Genomic DNA, 20,356 nt, shown 5'->3' with positions numbered 1-20,356 from the left:
AATGCATTATAACCACATTGTTTTGCACTGGTTGCCCTCTAATTTGTGTGCAAAAGGATTTCTGAGTCAAACACACAGCCCTCAGCTGTGGCAAATCCATGTGGAGTTTTGACTCCTAAAGCATCCAAAGATCACAGAAGTTACAGATGCAAAATGTACTTCCCTACTTTTATGATTTGATTATTTGAAAAGCCAGGAGAAAAAAGATGGATCACGATATTTGAGCCAAGAATGCTTTCTAAGGAGGCAGTGATAGCCAAACTCCTGGCCTTGAAGTCCAAGGTAGCAAAGGATGCCCTGAGGAAATATTTATACATTTCTTGGCCCTTTTTGGACTCCTCAGAAATTTTCTGCTTTTTGTTTTCTGACAGATATTAAACCCAAGAGGCAGTTTTAGACAGTGAAATATTATGTCTGTGTCATAATTGCTTAGTAATTAGCAGCTCTCAGCAGCAGCAAGCCAAATAATAAACGTTTCTTCCAAGTATATCTAGTCATTGTTTTGATGACACCTTTCCAACTCAAGGTTTCTCATTTCTGGCCAATGTCAAAAATGCCACAGGGGTGGGGCAATGTAAAATGAAAATCAGACTCCTCTTTGGAAATCAGATAGGAGTAAAAATACCTTAAGAAAAGAAAGTCCAAAAACCAAGACTGTTCCAGCCTTCTTTCAACAACTCTAAGAGACCTTTGATGGTGGAAACATTCTGGCTTTCTCCTGCAGATCCAAAATGCCAGTAGATTATGTGCTGTTCCAGGCAAAGCTACAATGACAAAAATCAAAATTTATGTTCAACAGACTTACTTCATGCCTACCCTGAAAAGTTATGTCAATGTTTAGAGGTGAGAAGGAAGGCAACATGAGCAGGCAGATAAAATACAGATCACCATCTCTGCAAACTGTTCCACCACTGTAAGCAGAATACAAAAAATCTCTTATGTTGTTCTTGCCTCACTCCCCCTCTAATAAATAGAGACACTGCTGTGGACAGAGTCCATTTGCTATTTTACACGTTTGCTCTAGGGTAAGTAGAGCCAGCACCTACAGTCCCTTGACTACATTGGCTTCATATCTACAGATCATAACAGAATACTCAAGGACTACTATAATAGCTTACGTTTGCATTTCAGATGTCTTTACTTTTAATTAAATAAAGTCCACCCTCTTTCTCTAATCACAGAGGCCAACTGCCCTTGTAGGCCTAAATGAAGAAGCCTCCTTCAAAAACGAATGACTGCCACCAAAGAAAAATATGGCTGTTCATCCACAATCTTCAGGAAACATTCAGGGATGCTGGAGACAGAGAATTATTAGTCAAAAGCTTGCAAGTTCCTCTGTCCCAAAAGGCAGAAAAATAGATGCAGGTCAAATACTAAAGGGGTAGTTCCAACACATCTATAGCTGTTATCTTCCAGACATTGGTCCCACCTTTTCTAAGAGGAGTCTCTCTTGGGTATGCCCACACTCCAGAAGGCCAACTGCATCCTGAGCTGCACCCAAGCAGTGTGGCCAGCAGGTCAAGGGAGGTGGTCCTGCTCCTCTACTCTGCTCTCATGAGACCCCACCTGGAGTTCTGCAGCTCTGGGATCTGCAGGATGAGAAAGACATAACCTGTTGGAGTGAGTCCAGAGGAGCGCCATGAGAGTTATCAGTGTTGGAGCACCTGTCCTGCAAAGAAAGGCTGAGAGAGTTGAGTTGTTCAACCTGGAGAAGGGAAGGCTCTGGAAATACCTCATTGCTGTCTTCCAGTACTTAAAGGGGGCTTATTTAAGGAGAGGAAGAATGACATTTTAAATGACATATAGTGACAAGGGGGAACAAGCCATTTCAATGAAAAGAGGAGAGATTTAGGTTAGTTGTTAGAAAAAAGATCTTTACTCTGAGGGAGGTGAGACACACAACAGTTTTCCCACGGAAGTTTTGGATGCCCGACAAGTGTTCAATCCCATGCTGGATGGGACCCTGAGCCTTTCTATGATTCTATGATCTTCCTTCCTTCTCTACTCTTTCTATGGAAAGACATTTTGTCTAATTGTGAATTGGCTGACAAATAACCAGAGCTCAGCCCAGATGTCCCTCACTCCTCAGGGCTAGGAAATTCCATCAAGAGGATGGGAAATATACTTCAGAAATGGGGGGAGGTACCATTAGTGTGGCATTTTCAGACTCCAGAGACACTCTCCTAGAGCCCTCACGCACTGAACAGGGTGCTTTGAAGGTTCCACCCATCTTGTATGCACTTCCATTTGTTTGTAAAACAAAGCAACCTCCACAAACCAATAAAGAGAGAAGGCCTGCAGAAAAAAAAACCCACAGATTAACTAGATATCCCATGTATTTACTTTAGACTTCAGTGCTAGTGACGGTCTCTATGTGAATAAAATAAACTAGCACATTGACAAATTATCCAAGTTTGAAGGAATAACAAGAGTTGAAATTATTGCAATTACACAATGTTCACAGGAATGCCAAACTGAAATTCTCTGAACTGTAAATGAGACCTGAGGGTCAGGTTCTGGTCCAGGAAACACATGAGAAATCTCAACGAAATAAGTGAAGTAGCACTAACAGTAATCCAGTGCAGGACTGTGTGGGCCTCTTCCCTGGGGAAATTTTCCCACCATTTAGACTCTGAGTCTTTGACTTCAGCATTAAAAGTACTGTCTTCTTGTAAGCTTAGTCATTAAGCCTTTCTTGCTCCTCTACTATTTACTTTCTTGAAGGAGAAGCTGACCCTCAGGCATGAGAACACAGCATCCTGGGCAGCCTGACCTGCACCTATTGAACTCTGTGACTTCTCCACTGAGACAGATGCCTGAAACATGAAGGGATACCCTGCTTTAAATAACCACAGTCCTTCTGAGAACACTTCAAAGGGATACCCCTCAAACATCATTCTGGAGCCTTAGGTCCACAATTTAAATTGAGTTCTACTTTAACAGCAGATAGTGTGGGGAGGAGGACAAGTAAAGTAGGATCTCCCTAAATCAAAGTAACACTACATTTGCCCATCCTAAGTGAACAACAGATCCCTTTAGACATAATTTCCTATGGTTGCCACAACTTCCAATGCCATGGGGAGGCTTTCTTGGATAGCCTTCAGTCCAAGATAATCAACAGACACTTCACATATTCCTCCTCTGCCTGCCCAGCCTGCTTGCTACACTTTGACCACTGGACTATTTTGACTTTACACACCTTCTGCACGTCACCAGCATGACAGAGACAGAATTGTTTCATCTACTTCCCATTCCCGTCTGATACAAACCTGGTAGAAATTATAACTACTTTCATGTGTTATAAGTTGGCAGAGAACTTACCTTGTGATCTTCCAAAAAGGCTTTTATTACTGAGCTTCACATTAGGTGCTAAATTCTTATTCTTTAACACTTTTTATATAACTTTACTTCATTAGTTAAATCAATGCCGATGATGTCCCATAGATTTGCAGGGGGTTGCACCTACTTATGCATGACCCTGGAAGCCTTTTTAATGGGATGTTGTGGAATATATTTTGGCAGGACACTGAAAACAAGTTTATTTTACTTGCAAGATCACATAATCAGCTCAGCAGTGCTGAAATGTGGCAATGAAATCCTCTCATCGCGTAGAGATGATGATCAGCAATACTACCAATAGATAGGAAAAACTAACCGAGTCCTCCTAGTCAGTGGATCTTACTTGCATTTAAGGCTGACACATACATAGCAATTTGCCTCTGTTCTACAGCAGCTGCAAACTATTAACTATGACAATGAAGTTGATTTTTAAACCAACAAATATGACGGCTATTATGAAAGTTTTACCACTGTCACATGGTGTGCAGTCTTTAAATTCATCCCTTGCTGTGTGGCTGAACTTTTATTGAATTTTTTTTTAAATTAAAAGAAGGTCATGCGAGGACAGAAAACCTCTTTGTCAATCAGACTGTGCAGTGCACAAAACTCTTCCAGAACTCTCATAAAAGCCAAGACCAGCACACTGCACTTAAAGCGCAGTGTTGCAGAGATACCACAACTGCATTTGACAGATAAAAAGATACTCCCCCTCATTCCCTATTGCTTCTTTCCGCCTCCAAAATGCCATCATCTTTGCTGGGTTCCAGAAAACATAGCACTGAATGATCTATTTGCCAACTGAGAGAGTTTTCAACATAAGAAGCCTTCAAAATTATACCCATGGTCCAAAGCACACACCTTTGCTCTAATGCACTGGTAGAAACAAATCAAATGAAAACAGCTTCCAGTCCAAGACTTAGAGAGAAGAAAAAGAAGAATTTTAGCTTCTTTTGACAGCATGTGGTGCACTGAGGGAATGCTTACAGTCAGATATCATAAAAAATGTCTCTCATCACATACAAATAAATTGTGGCCAAATAAATTTGTAAAAATCAAGATGTAACCTTTAGATCATTTTCTATTTTTCCCCGTATATGCCCAGTGAAACAGGACAAAAATTTTTGATTTCTAGAAGCACTTATAACTATTCAGCTGAAGAAGTGATTCCTCCTGGTTTCTATTTCCATTCATCTTCTTTCTCACCTCATCATATGAGCTACCCTTCTCCTTCAAAAGAACTGTGCAGAAACCCACAGGCAGAGCAGGGGGTGAGCCTCACTATTTTACATAACAAAATCATATGCATCAAAACACACACACACACACAACTTCCCAAATGTCTGAGGTTAGTTATCCTTCATGTCCTGACAAGTTACACCCACCTTTCCCAGAGGAACTAACTCACTCCATAACAAATCCCAGATTTTTGTTAAAACAGCAAATAAATTAGGACCACCTACCACCCAATCCTGCAAGCACTTACTGGTAGACAGCCCTGCATGCCTACTGCCATGCACAACCTCAGAGTTTCAGCTGGCCTGTCCGTGACACAAAGTGCCGTATCTCCGGCAAATGTTTCCAGAGTTATGCTCCATTGCTAGGTCAAAATCAGCTCAATTCTCTAACCCCTGTTTACAGTCAGCCTCCAGCACTGGCTTATGTTGGAATAATTCATAAGAATGAAACACAAGTCTGGATTTCAGGATAAGGCCCCCAGTCAACATGTGAGAGCATTTATGACTCTGTGAGACTTACACTAAAAAATAACTTAAAAACAGACAGCATTTTCTTACGAGTGTCCAGTTTTCCCATGTTCCAGTTTGCTCTTTCAAGAAGAGTGGTAGGCTGAGATATTGGTCACTATGTGAAAATGACAACATTCAATTAAAACAATAGCAATTTTCAAGAGACACTTTTTTTCAATAGATGTATGACATTCCTAGACATTCTATTAATTAGCAGGCCCCAGGCAACACATTTTGAAAAACAGAACAATCTGGCCTTTGATTTTTATCCAGGCCTTACCCAAGATCACACAGAGGTAGCCAGACTGCTGATAGATCCCCCACACAGAGCACACACCCCCAGCAAACAGCTGTGCTAAGAACTGCATGTAAATCACTTTGAAGAATTTTCAATCTGCAGAGAAAGAAAGAATGATTTATTCATAAATGAAAAACTGCTGGTGTTGGACTGGGCAATCAGAATTTGCTGTCTACTCTACTAACAAGTCCCAAATTTGTTTCTGCGTCCTTTTTTCCAGTTACCTGCTTTAACTTCACTTTACAAGCCATTCAGAATGAAAAACATATCCTAGATATCGTCTATATTTCAGGACCAGGAATTCAAACAAGCCCATTACTTTCAAAGTATGGAGGTTATTAATATCCTGATGAGCATCTGAAATTAGCAGCATCTCATGTTCTACACCTACATGATGGTTATCTAGGAAACTGGCATCCTTGTTACACCTTTTCTGGGCGGCTATAGCTATAATCCATCAGTACACTGGATGAAAAACACCATCTCAACAGATGTTGTAAGATGCCAGCTGAAACACTCCAGCTTTTGATACTCCCACCTGCATTAATAATTTGTGGTTGCATTGGATAAAGATCTGTGAGTTCCTTCACTTTTAGGAATTTATTAAGGTAATCAAAACTTTGGAATCTTTCTTACTGGTTGTATTATTCATTTCATCTGTAGACAATAATGGCCCTCTTACATTAAGGATAATTAGGGCCTTAGATGGGTTTTCCACATTTTCAGTGATGTAGCTGTAATTAAAACAAAATCCAAAGGGAAAAGGGGAGGAGTATTTGATCTTGAAAGAAGTCAGACTGTCTGGAGGATATGTATTTTGAAGGTTTTATTGGTAGCCCTCAGAGAAAGGCAGCTATGACCTAAGCTTGAAGGCTAGCAAGGGCTATGTGGGTTTGTGTGGGAGGGGGTTAAGTCTAATTTGTAAATGGTGAGTTATTAGCCCTGACATTTGAGAATAGACACTGCATTGTGTTGATGATGAGAGTAACACTAGTCTTCTTGTTAATGGCAGTGATTCATTCTTTCCCACTCAACTATTGTTCCCATTTACCTGGCAAAGAGAATTACTTTTTATGTGTTTCCAGTTGCTGATTTCTGGAGAGACTGCTCAGATGAGCAAAAGCACAGGAGAAGAAATGCACAAAACAGGCAGAGTTCTGGGAACAGCACTAGTGGATTTCTGAAAGGCTCTGTAGCCTTTCCCCCCTCCTCTACTCCCCTTTGCACCTGAGAAAACCCTACTTCTTTTCTGCCTTACTCAGTTTTCAGACTCCCCTTCAATTCAGCATCATTCCTTTAAATTCATGCTTTCAAAAATATTTAAAATATCTGAAGATTTGTAAAATATTTGGAAGCTTTAAATTACCTTAAACCTATGTGTAGTCATACATTTGGTAACACAGAGCAACCAGCCTTGGATTTTCCACTACAGCCTTACCCAGCTGCACAAAAGCAGCTATGCCAACAACTGGCCTCCTATACCACATGAAACCACCCAGAAATCCCACAAGGGGTCTCAGCCAATTATCCTCACAGAAGGCCATACACTGAGTTTTTTTTTTAAATGGTCTGAAAGCATGGAATATCAGGACAACAACCAGGAGTAAGTAAATCAAGGCTGAAGCCTCCAGAGAGAGCTGTCTCTCCAACAGTGTGTTTTGTAACATGCCTGGCTACCGCACTCAGATTCTCTGTTTGTCACTTGGCGAACTGCAAACCCAACACTTCTGAGGCTGCCTCCCCTCCTCCCCAGCAGACCGTGACACTGGTAGATGGGCCTGATCCCTTGCTAAAGTGGAAGAGCTGCATTGACGTCAGTGATGAGACTTCTCTTTCTTGCAACTACCAATCTGGCCCTCCCACTTCTACAAATGACCCCGAGGGGACGATATGAAACACAAAGCTTGGAAAAGTACAGAACTATGACTTGGGAACGGCCCATGGCACAGATTAGGGAACAGTAGCCATAAAGAGTTTGAATCCAGATGTGAAATTCCCCAAAGCCAGGACTATTCAATCCCTGCCTCATATGTGAGGCAAACAAGCAAAATTAACTATTGGGTCAACCTTGCCCATAAGACACAGCTTACTGTGAGCAATTCCACAAGAAGATCTTTGGGAGCTCTTTATTTTCAGGACATGCAAACAGCTCCATTCTGTGAAAAGGCTGAAGCATGTTCCACCCTTGGTGCAGCCAGCCAGGACCACTGCAGCAGGCAGGGCAGGGCAGCTGACACACTGGGGTTTGCTGTGTGCAAATACTTCTAGTGCCCAGGGAGCACAGAAACCACAGCTGCAGCTCTGCCAGTGGGGTGGAAGGTGTCACGTCCAGAGGCAGCAGTGGGCACTCAGCTGACCTCAAGCAAACAAAGCCTAAGTGGAATGTGGTATCCTCAATTCCGTCTTGGGTTTCAAGTGACTAAGTGAAGAGATGCATGAAATTCATATTGAGTCCCCAGGCTACTGCATGCATAGAGCTACAGCTCTCTCTAAGCTGCCTCAGCCAGCCATAAAGGTAGCTGGGCTTTGGCCATGCAGAATTCCCACAGATTTCAATGGGAATTTCAGTGTTCCAGTCTGGACTCCAAGAATGCGGTGCTGGACCCAGAGCTCTGATGGCTGGAGCCTTATTCAATATCAGTGTCTGGCAACACCCATTTGTAAAACAGTGACTCATTCACAGGCAGAACTTTAGAGGGACAGACAGGATGACTTTAATCATTTCCATTTCTTTAACAAAGCTCAGTAAAACCAGATGAGCATCCTGGATGATAATAGTTGGTATTAACCTAATGATTGCAGTGATCCACTGGCACAGTTAGGAATAGTTTTATATCCTACAGAATGCATTGTTTTCATTTGCTTCCAGAACACAGCAACTAATGGACTCCTGAGGCTAAGGACAAAATAATTTTTAAGCACTCCTGGATTTATTTAGGAACAGGGCTTTTTTCTGAAAGTCAGAGGCATGGAAATAAATTACAGAAATTAATTTGAAAGAGAACATCTTCAAAAGTACCTAAGTGACTCAGGAGCCTGAGACATCAGATAAATCAGCTGCCACTAGCACTTTCCATTCATTGTAAACACGGGAACAAGTGTTTTGCATAATAGACTGTATAGGGAGGGACATTTAATTCAGGCAGCTATTACTGCAAGGTGCTCATTTGTGCACAGTCCTTTCCATGGACCAGTTGGGTTTAGATTCAAATGCACAGTTTTAAGTCTTTCCCTCTAACACTAGCATACATCAATCCTTAGACCTGAGAGAAAGCATCTGAAAACAAATTGCTAAAGTTGGAATTTGGCACTGGATTTTTACTCAAGATTTCTTTTAAAAGAATATCCTATCTTTAGGGCACCATTTTTCCAAATCACATCTGGCTAACCCTTTCAACATATTAAGGATGGAATTCCATGGCAGATTTGCAAAAAGATGCAATTCCATCTGCAAATGCTCCAAGATGCCCTGGTAGAAGCTACCTCTGATCCTAAAGTCTGGTAACTGCAACCCTCTAATTCTGATCCCAAACTAATATACTCTGCTTCCCAGCACAATTTACCAATTCAGGCTCAGCCACATACTAATGATGGCTACACAGATTCCCATTCCCAGGCAGCTTTCATCCAGTCAGCTTGGAGCATGGACAGAGTGAGTTCATACATGCCTGCCAAACCCTGAGTTGACATACCTTTAGTGATTCAAGCAGTCAGGAGTAGAAATGCAGGATGATCTTGAGCAATATTCTCACAGTTCAGTAAAGGCTGGCTTTGCTCACTAATTTGGAAAGCCTGCCAGAGCATGGTAGTTTCCTTTGCTTCTGGATTGATATGATTATTCTTTATTTTGAGTATCAAAACTCTTCTTGGTTGACACTTTCCCTACTTCACAGTAAGTCTTGCTTCACTAAGAGGACAGAGTGATCTCCTGCTCAAAAGCATGTGTTCCTTCAGGATTCGCCTCCTCGAGAAAACATAAAATCAGCTCTACCAAACTCATTTCATTAATTTAATTTCCCATATTCTGTAGGGTGACAGGTCCTAAGGAATACCAGCACCTCACAAAGTATTACTGAATGGACAAGATAGACATATTTAAATTCAGCACTCTGAAAACCCTCTGGTTAAGATCATGTCAATTAAGCAACACAAGATTTCCTACAACAGCGTCCAGCTTTGAAATGAGATAAACATCAGATGCTTCAATAGAATTAAACTTTCTACATTGCAGAAATATCATATTGCTTTATCTTTCTATAGTAAAAATCATAAATGGGAGATAACAACTGGATTGCTTCTGAATGTTGTCCACTTTCAGCTACAGTCCCAGCCTACTGTGCAGTTCCATCATGTCTGTTCCAGCCCTTTCTAGGTCTCAGGCTACTTTTCACTCACCATTTTTATAGCAAAACACATAACAGTAGGTTTTTCTTCCACCTCTACCCACTGCATATCTAGGTTAATGCAATAAATCAAGTGGAAACTACGTGCTTGGAGATCTGCAGCACTTCTGATCTCAGATAGCATCAGGAGTTAAATGTAAGACAGAGAATTCATACAAGCCATTTCTCCCTACCCTTCCAAACATTTCCTGCTTTCTTCTCAGTTTTCTCCTCCACCATCATAACAGAAATTCATCACAGTTACATTCTATGACCAAAACCAAAAAACCTATTTAACCTTTCAACCACAATTCATTTAATTTTGGTTTTGATGACCCCAGTATGATTCATTTTCCAAGTAATCTTATTAATCATTATTTTTTTAGTAGTAGATTTGTCCAGACTCATTCTTCTCCATACAAGTATCTGTAGTTCATTTATTATTTATATTTTTAAATCATAGGGATAATTTCTCCAGGCTTATACAACACTTCTAGTTGGGCAACACCAGCCTGTCAACACCTTCTTTTCCTTTTTGCAGAAATTCTTCCATCATGACTGCAGCATCCATACATATTCCAACTTTTGCATAACCTTGTCCACTGTCTCTAGTATTCACTTAAATTTGAGTTTGTCCTTTTCAATTTGCTTTAAACAGAGTCAGTAGCAGTCCAGCCAATTCAGCAAAATCTTTCTTTAGGACTAGCAATGGTGTTAAGACATTGGGATTTTCATGCTTTGCTTAGTGCATTTTCTCCTGCATCTCTTGATTTCAGCTACTTTCTGCTAATACTTTCCTTTCAGCCTGGGTAGCAAGGTAGTGGCAGATCTTATTGCAGCAGCATAAAAAAAGGCAGTCTTGTGACAATATACTAACAGGTTTGAAAAATTAAGGTGTGTGAATTCTTTGAATACATTTTATACCTACAAATTCTTCATATTCTCTGACAAAGCCATCTAGAAACCCTAATCTGAAAACATGCAAGAGCTATAATGACAAAACCCCCCAAACTTTTAATATCCTACAAATATGTGTTTACAGGTTGAAAAAAAATAATACTGCCTTCTTCTTTTACTGTCCTATTTAGCTCTTTGCTTTTTTCTTGCCTCAGTTAATACTTAAAGACCTGTGGAGATGAAAGCATGATGTCTGTGACACTCTGATGTATGGTCCAGGTGCAATACACACTGATCTCCTGCATGTAAGCATGTCTTCCTCTATTGCACAGGCTGAGAAACCATCTAGATTATGTTCAGCAACAGAGGAACTTTCTTTTTACTCAGCCCCTGGCTTAATAACAATGTCACTTAGCATTTGTGATCACAGTTTGTTGTTTGCAGTGCCTTGTTTATGTGCAGCACTATAAGGTGGGTAGCACACACTGCTTCTCACTTATTTTCATAAGCTGAAACTAATTAATGTTTTGCATGCCAGGGATAAGAGGACAGCTGGAAATCATCAAGGGGAAATGCAAGCAGTACATGAGCTGTTTCTTCAGTCAGCTGTTTCACTGCCCAAGGCACACACAGGCAACTCACAGCTTCGTTTCTCAGGTCCAGTCCTGCTTTGCTCTGTCACTCAGCAGTCAATACAAGTATCCCAAATTTGCAGTGGTATAACAGAGAACAGGCTTGGGCCCAAATATCCTATTGGTAGTTCAAACATTCTTGTTCTATCAGAACTTGATACTTAAAGCCTTCTGGTGACATGGACAATCAGGATAAATTAGCAATTAATACTACATAATTGCCTTAGACTATGCTCAGAAATCTCTTCCAACTCACAAAAAAAAGTTCACGCACTCAAGCCACAAGTCTCAGACTACATACTCCATCAATAGACACATCTTGTCATACCTCCTGGAGGCCAAACACAGGGTTTGTCCTAACCATGAGGAATAGAAGCAGAGAGCTGAGGTTCACTGCAAATACCATCTTACTGGTCTTCATTACTCAGGCCTGGGAACAGTTATCCAGAATGCTTCTGCTGATCTCAGTTTCTGGTTAGCTCTCCCTCACTTAACCCTGAACCTTTCACATACACATGAAGACAAACACCCAAAGTTCTACATGCTAAGACTTAAACAAACACATTTTGTGCCAGGTGGCATAGGCCAATAACCTGCAAAGGTCCACACCCACACAGAATTACACAATGGACCACACGTAATTTGGAGTATGCCATTTGCCTATCACTAAAATTATCAAGCACCAGTCATTTCCAGAAACTGTTTGCTGGTCTCAACAGATCAGTTACACTGCATTTATTTTTGCTCTAAGCAATACCTCCTATGCCTGTCATTCATACCAATTTGAGAGTTCACCCAGATACATCACTAACCCTTTTCCAGGTCCTGAAGCTCAACAACATTTAATTCACCAAGTGGAATTTCTCTGGCTCTTCTCTGCAATCCTAATTTCAACTTTTATCCTGATGAGCTGCCGAGACAGTCTACTCCACAGGGATCCCAAATGCTACAGCCCACTGCAGCCCAACACTACATGACAGCAAATATTTTGAAAGAAAGAAAAGACTCCATAAAACATCACTGGAGCTCTAACACTCCAAAATGTGAATTCATATGTCAGCTGTAACACATTCAAGCCCTGACACTGGGCCAATGCACAGACCTCCCCAAAGGCTGAGCATGAGGTACCTTGCTGGTGGCTTGGGTCTCAGCTTTAATCCACTGGATGGCAAGAGGGTTGAGTCCAGCAGGGCCAGCACTCCGGCCAAGACCAACTCAAGAACTTTTTCTCCCTGCACAGTAAACAATACACCATTTAACTGATAGCCTCAGTGATTCTTTCAGAACAAATACGAAGAATATAAGTTAATTTCCAGGAAGTAGCTCCTGATCTCATCCAGAATAATAACTTGCAAGGTATTTTGTAGATCTTCAGCTGACATCGGAAAGGCCCAGCTAACAATCCAATTAATCTCAAAACAATAACAGCCCTTAATCTAACATATATCAGCAAATTCCTGTTTCTCTCTTTTCTAACAAAAATAACAACACTGTAGTTGCCAGTGCATTAATAAGATCCTATTTCTGCTCCAGAGACTGAATCGAACCTTTGTTCTTCACAGCAAAGGATTAAGAAGGTTGCTATTTTGGTAATGAGATGTGGAGAGGTACTTACTTTGCAGCTGAGATCCAGGCTGGATGCCTGAGAAAGGAATAAACTGTGTTACCTCAGATGAACTTTATTTGTATAACCAGTATATCAAACTCTGCTAGTGTGATGCATATCATTAGCAATAAAGAGAGACTATTCATGAATAATTACAACTTGATAGAGTGCTTAAGCTCATTTACAAAATATGCCTTATGTTGTAGATAAAGTCATGAATGTAGATTTTAAGATAAGAACATACACACACATAAGAAATTAGAAAAAGTAAAACTACTTACTTTCTAGGTAGCCTATTGGTCAGTTGCCTTTTTTTTTTTTTCACAAACAAGTCTAATTTTTTTCCAGATATCTCACTTCTTTTAGCAAGCACATCATGGAGAAACACTGTCATAAAATGACACATGAAGGAAAAAAAAGTGTCAGAAAAAACAGCACATGGACAGGGACAAATAGGAGAACACTGAAAAGAAGATCAAATCATATGACACAAATCCAAGTGCTGAGGTACCAACTCAGTTCCCAAAATGATTGAGAAAACTGTTTGTGAGGCTGGAAAAGGAAGCAGTGACCTGTGAAAATGAAACCAACTTCATGAAAACATTAGTCATATAAAAAATATGTTGTTTATAGTTATCATAACAACATTTTCATTAAACAAACATGTTTGGTATATAAAGTTGTTGCAAGTAAAACATTTCCAAAGGACTAGGGTAGGTAAGGTAGTGTGGTTAGGACCTGGCATCACTTCATAATTACATAGGGATCAGCTTCTTGCACTTAGAAATGGAAATGTTTGGGGCTTACATCAGAGGAGGTCTGAATTTCTAAATGAAAAGTATTTTTGTAACAAGATATAGGAGCATCTTCAGATATAGCAAATACAAACAGAAGTCAAGGCAAACAGAGTCTCAGCATTTCACTTGCATCCTGCCTATTGACTGTTGACATAAGGAAGTAGTTTGAAAACATGACAAACAATTAAACTATTTACTAACTCTCATTTCCAGTCTATCAGGCCAGTGTATTTCAAACACATATATCAAAGAGCCACCATGACGCAATACAACCCCAGAAAGAGCCAGAATGTCAGAAAGAAATTGCTCCATCGGTCATTGCTGATATCCTCTGGGAATGATGATTTGCATCTGATGAAACTTTATCTCTCCTCCTCTAATGAATAGTAAGAATAGAATACCAAAAATCCACAGAATTTCAGATATGTCTAACAGGTGCCAGATTTCCTAGGGAAACGAATCTTATGCAGTCAAGCTTGGTCTGCATGAATGGTCCCATGCATATTACCCTTTCAATAATCCTTTGGACACAATCACCAATTCCAACTACTCTGATAAAAGCAGACACCTCAGAAACAATTAAATTCTTAAAAACAGGCAGGAAAATCAGTGGATGGGTGAACAGAATGGTGTTAATAAGAATTTTAACCCTAATAAATTAAAGGTTTAGTATGAACATAACCTATTAAGCTTCAGAGAATCTACTGGAATTGAGCTGTTAGGAATTTCCTAGACACTGCCTTGTTAGAAAACCAGAGAATCCAGTGCCATAGGATACAGTATTTTATTCATTTCAAGCTCAGAGCAACTGTTTTTCAAAATCAGCATCAGTAAAAAAGAAATTGTGTTCACAAGTTTACATTTACAGGTAACACTTTAATCAAACAGGGAAGGAATTGGCCTCAGTGCAGATGTGACAGAGAAATATTTTTTGGCCTGTAATATGCAGGGAGTCAGAATGTACAAATAAACAGTCCTCACTTTCTGAGTCTACAGAACATGTTGATTTCCTTTTAAATCCTCCAGCAGGTTAACTAAACAAAATATTTATTTACAGCATAAAAGAGGATGAAGCTCTTCAAAGACTGACATCTGAGTATCAGTGTGAAGTCATGACAGGAGGATCTACCCATTAAAGTTTTCCACTTTTACTCTGCCCAGAAATACCAGTATTGAGCAGAATTGCAGATTATAAAATAACTCCCTCTTTGAACACTTTAAGAATTTTTAGCATGGCTTCAGTTTCATATCATACTGGAAATGCTTTGTAACTCTAGTGTTAACTCCCAATAAAAAGTGTTAAGGGCCTGGACACTGAAGGTTGATCCACAACAGTGCAACTCTGATAGGTTTCAAAGACAGCTATTCTTACAGAAAAGAAAAAGAATCCCGTTGATGCAAGACTGGACATTCAGATTTAATATGCAGATTTTGCACAGACATCCCTAACATTTAGATATTCAGCCAACTAATGAAAATTCTTTGGACTCCTCCCTAGGAGGAAGAAGAGGCATTGTGGTTGAACAAGATGATTGAACATGAAATTCTGGAAGTGGCAGTTTCATTAGGGGAGAAAAAGCATATTTGAAAATTAAATTTGGCTGCCATATGGTGTGGGGAACTCAAATGGAAAAAAGTGTCTTCCATGCTGCAGCTGAGTTCTCTGATAGCTGACTGTGCCTGCCCCAAGCAGCCTGGGGGGTTGAATGGACACCCCAGGAGGAGGCAGATACACAGCTGGCTGACAGCTGTAACAGCTGGCTTCCATTTCTAATGTACAGTCTGAGTTCTGAGTGGATGAATGGATACACAGATGCAGGGGTACACATACACACATTTTTAAAATGATCATCATAAAATCACCTAAAATGCTCTCTCACTCTGTGCATAATATGTCTGCAGACTCAGTCATTTCTATGACAATGGCCTTCTTTGTTCAAATTTTGTATTACCTCAGACTTCAAGACTTCATAGAAGCGTAAAAAATAAAGCCTCTGCATTTAAATGAAATGGTTTGGTGATCAGCAGTCTCTGCAGCAGAGTGAGCAGACAATTCCTCAAACTGTCTCAAATCTCTCTTACCCAAATATATAAGACAATGCCAAAGTCAAAATTAAAAATTACACTTGGTGCATCATTCTAGGTAGCACGCAGAGGCCCAGGGTTGCAGACACCAGTTACAGGTTATACCAATTTAAGAGCAGAGAAAATACAAGTTATATTCAAGTTATATTTACATGCATAAATAGAATAGCCATGGCCTTTCTCTGGCTTTGTGACCTTTTATAGAAGCTGCAAAGGCAATGCCTCAGTGCATCAGGGACACAGAGGGAGAGGGACAGACCTGACACTGGGTACCCTGCACTTGCAGAAGCTTGGAAGCACTGGCAGGAGGCAGCCTAGGTCTACCTTCACTTGAGTCAACAGGTGTTAGAGTGCCCAGACTTGCTGAAAATGAAGCCATGGTTGTCTCCACTTGGGCAACCACACTTAGAAGCACTTTTTGAAAACGTAGCCTGCAGGGAAATGAGGGTTAGCATGAAGCTTTCCTTGCTCCCAGGCCTCACACAGAGGCAGCTCTTTGACTGTAGGACTCCTTTTTCCCTCACATACCCTAGTCCTTTGCAGTGAGGTGGGGCCAGAGGGAGGCATTTTCAGCCTTCAGAGGACCTTTATACTGTATTAAAAATATGGGTTCTTTAATGTTTCCTTTCTCAAAAGTAGTAATATAAACTAACTGAGTGTGCTCTTAGGAGAGCTTTTGGCAAGGGTATGGGACAATCCTGTGCCAAACCTCATCTTTGGCATGAAGAAATAAACAGACTGTGGTTCTGCATAAAGACAAAACTTTTGGAAAGCCTTTAGAATATTTCTCATAATGAAACAGTGGGGGGGTAGTTTTCTTGAAATTCTGAATACTCTCCAGAATACAAATCCAACCTTTAAATGTTTTGGTCTCTTCAGTTATGAACTCAGTTTCTTCACTGAAAAATTGAAACAATTAAATTATGAATGATGGGTATGATCTGATTTTAAACAATCCTCATTAAGGCTATTTCCATACCATTTAATCTGTCTATAGTAAATAGAAATACTGTGTCAGATAAGAAGTGAATTATTCTCATCACTCTACATTACAGAAAGGGAAACTGAGATTGAAAGATCATGTGCTCTGTCTGTCTAAAGCCACAAATGATCCACTGCCCAGAATAGCAGTGCCAGATTATTTTGCTCCAGACTCTGGCTACTGAACCCTATGCTTCTTGATGGATGATGTTCCCATTCACGGTACCTGAACAAGAATATTGTCCAAAAAAAAATATAATGGAAAGAAAGGCCTGGTCTTGGATTTTATTTCTGCTTGCTCCCAATAGTGTTCCAAAATAAAATGAATGGCAATGCAGATTGTATAGGGGATCCAGAAGAAAAGCAATCACATTATTTCAGAAATATCTTCGTAAAAGGTTCCTGACAATGAGATTTCTCATTACATCATACACAATTTTTGTGCAATAGAATAGATCAACCTCCCATATTTAGCAAATGAGGTTTATCACACATGGATCTGAAACACACTTAGATGAAGACTGAGCATCCAAAGGGCTACTGTGGTTTGCCAATACACACACAATCCTTTTGGACCACCCAACATATCATGAGTGTTATTAAAAGAAACTAAATACTTTAAGAACAAGTTTAAGAACATTTTAATAGTGTTCCTTTTTGATTTTGGGTAGAAAGGGATGCTGTTCTCTTCTTTTTGAGGATTATTTTTTCTAAGTACATTTCTAAATCCTACTTAGTTCTGTTTAACTCCAGCCTAGTAAACCCTTTATGTGTTTCTTTCACTCTCAAGCCTCTTTAAGCACTTTTGGATCTCTTGTTCCAACAAGGGTTTTGCTGTATTTTTCCTTTTTGGTCTTTCAGAAATCAAGTCTCTGCCTACAATTTGAAGAAGTTCTCCCATACACATCCAAGTCTACTGCTGTAGGCAACAGAAAAGTTTCAGAATTAATAACCTATGAAAAATGAATGATGCAATTCACAACTCATAAAGCTTTAAAGTTCTCTGCTTACTCCAGCAGATATGTCTGTAGTGGATTCATTCATGCCAGATCATCAGCTCTTCTCTGAAATAATGGCAATAACAGAAAAAATGCTTTAACATAGATGCCAAAGTTCTGATGTCACCATGGGACTGTTCAAGCTGGAGCCAGGACCCTGCTGGAGGTCAATCCAGACCTTGACACCACTTCCAGAAAATGGACATACTTCAACTCCACAGCCCTCCATTACAGATACATAGTTGACATTTTTTCAAACATATCACTGCAAGAAGCAGTGGTTAAGCCCAAAGCTTTAAGAATTTCACTAAAAAAATGTACCAGTATCTGGTTATGCAAAGGTCTTTGGTTAAAGAATACATAAACTCCAAATACCACTGAGGCTTGCGGGTTGAATTTTTGGGGGTTTTGAGTTTAGGAATTTAAGTTGCATCTTACTGTGAGAAAAGAGAAAGCAAAAACAACTGAGACATGGTACCAGTCCACTAAAAACTCAGATTCATAAGCTGTGATGCCACAATAATAAAGAAAAGGTTCATGTAGGACAGAAAGACAGGCTGTGACCTCATTTCCACTAATTATGACAAAGCTGTTTGCTGCATTTTTATGAATGCTTTCCTATCTTCACACTTAGTACACTTTGTTGCAGTGTGGCTCCCCTTCATTATTTAGACCCCTGTTTGATAGGTGACCAGTCCAAGCTGTTATGCATGTCCAAGTGCTTCCCATCAGAATTTAGCACTTCTTATGCAAGAAGGTGAGAAGTTTTCCTTTAAAATTTCCTCCTTTTTTTCACTATAACTCACTGCAGTGTCTGTAGGCATGGTGTTAGCATATAGAATAGGGCAGTATAGGAGGACTTAAGTTTAAGAAGCATATGGCAACATTTTAGGCTGTAAGAGATTTAGAGGCATTACTGTAGAGGTATTTCCTGTTAAGCAGCACAATAACAAAAGTGGTTATTTAAAAGAGATTAACAAAGCAACAGGGTGGAAGTGGCTCACCTGCTGGGAGGTGTAACACGAGGGTGGCATGAAGTCAAGAGCAGAAGACAGCTGTGTAGTACCTTAAGAAGCAGGACACTGAGGATCAAATGGGATTTATACAATAAAACCAGAGAAGAGGTTCCATGGAGAAGAACTTTTCCTGAATGAGTGAGAAAGCTCAAGGCAGTATTCTCAACTGAGTAAGCTGATGCAGGGGGATTCCAAGGCCTGATCCAAGTCATTGAAAAAGGCTTTACTGACCAGAATGGCCATCAGGTGATAAAGAGCCCAAACCCTCCAGTGAATTCAGATCTTCACAGTCAAGTACACCCTGTCAGCTGAAGTACTCCTAGTGTTCAACTAAAATACAAATGTGCAAAGAATATTTCTTTCACAAGTGCTTTTTAGGCAAAGCTTCAAGGCCTATCATGCACAGGCACTGAAACACACAGGCAAGTACAGACTTCCACTGGGTAAACATCTTTAAGGCCATGTGCATGCACAGTAGCTCTGAGGAGTACAGCCTGTGTTCACTCCACTGACCTCATTCTCATCCATCTATGTTTAATGTAGTCCACCACAGCAACTGAGTTCTTTACTTGCTAAATACACAATGTGCATAAATTTTGGCTTTTTCTAAATTGCCACAGAAGGTAAATTCACAATTTTTTTCAGGATAAAAGCGTGGGTTTTATGCAAACTTATTTTCTTAGCAGACAACTGAAAACACATTTTAAATATATTTGTCTACTATTTAACAAAGAAAATATGAGCAGATGTTTTTTGGATGAGCTACATTGTTTATTATTTTCCTAAGATGTCCAAAACATGATACTTATTTAACCCCTAGAGTAGTGACACAGAAATGACATGATGTGCATCATACATCAAATAATGGTCACTCCTGCTGTTCTTTAGACATTTGGGGCTTAATTTGCAATTATTTGCATTTATAGAGCAAAGCTATACAATAGAAATGGGAACACATCTCCTAAGTTGATACAGAATTGATTTTCAAAGGGTGACATGCACCAAAAATCCTCTTGCGTGATTAGTATAAACATGTAAACAAAAGAATGAGGAACATCATTGTCTGCTAATGGATTTTCAGTTATGAATTTCCATTGTTACAACATGTGATTAATTTACATGTTCAAATTAAGTCTCTATTTTTGCATATTTAATTACGAGGTATTTAAGAGCATGGTTGGGCGTGTTTGATTATAAGCAACATCTAGGAAAAAGCTTGCAATTTTCAATTTGCTTGTCCTCATTTAAAATGTTCACATCATGGAATGAACAAGTTAAAAAAAGGAATGTCTCTGTTCCCAGCTAACAATGCACACAAGTCAAGAACTTTCCTCCTAATATTTCCCATAAGGATCAAAGGTATCTTTTTGACAAGGGAGTGACAGAGGGAATCTCTGAAAACAACAGTGTGTCCTTGGAGAGTCCAGTAATGCACATACTGTGGATGCTATCATTTAATCTCACTTCAGAGTTCCCCTAGTACCAAAAAACTCAGACAACCCTAAATTTTAGTGGGATTTCCATTTCATGCCTCTGTGCCATGCATGAACAGCTCCAGGGACTAATGCTACAATTTTCCT

The 20,356-nt window shown here is 39.8% G+C and overlaps 1 long non-coding RNA gene across 1 annotated transcript in view; it reads right to left on the bottom strand.

The window, feature by feature from the left end:
* Positions 1-20,356, bottom strand: part of LOC139589767 (uncharacterized) — a 184,239-nt gene that overhangs the window by 76,055 nt on the left and 87,828 nt on the right. Inside the window, exons 5-7 of the long non-coding RNA XR_011679125.1 lie at positions 13,181-13,286; positions 12,909-12,935; positions 12,422-12,525 (exon numbers count right to left, since the gene is read on the bottom strand). This is a non-coding gene — a long non-coding RNA (uncharacterized lncRNA). The remainder of the gene's footprint in view (positions 1-12,421; positions 12,526-12,908; positions 12,936-13,180; positions 13,287-20,356) is intronic.

Source organism: Agelaius tricolor, unplaced genomic scaffold (genome assembly GCF_023055355.1).
Source record: "Agelaius tricolor isolate 1412-34295 unplaced genomic scaffold, bAgeTri1.0.p SCAF_5, whole genome shotgun sequence".
NCBI lineage: Eukaryota > Metazoa > Chordata > Aves > Passeriformes > Icteridae > Agelaius > Agelaius tricolor.
This window is presented reverse-complemented; position numbering and strand designations above follow the sequence as displayed.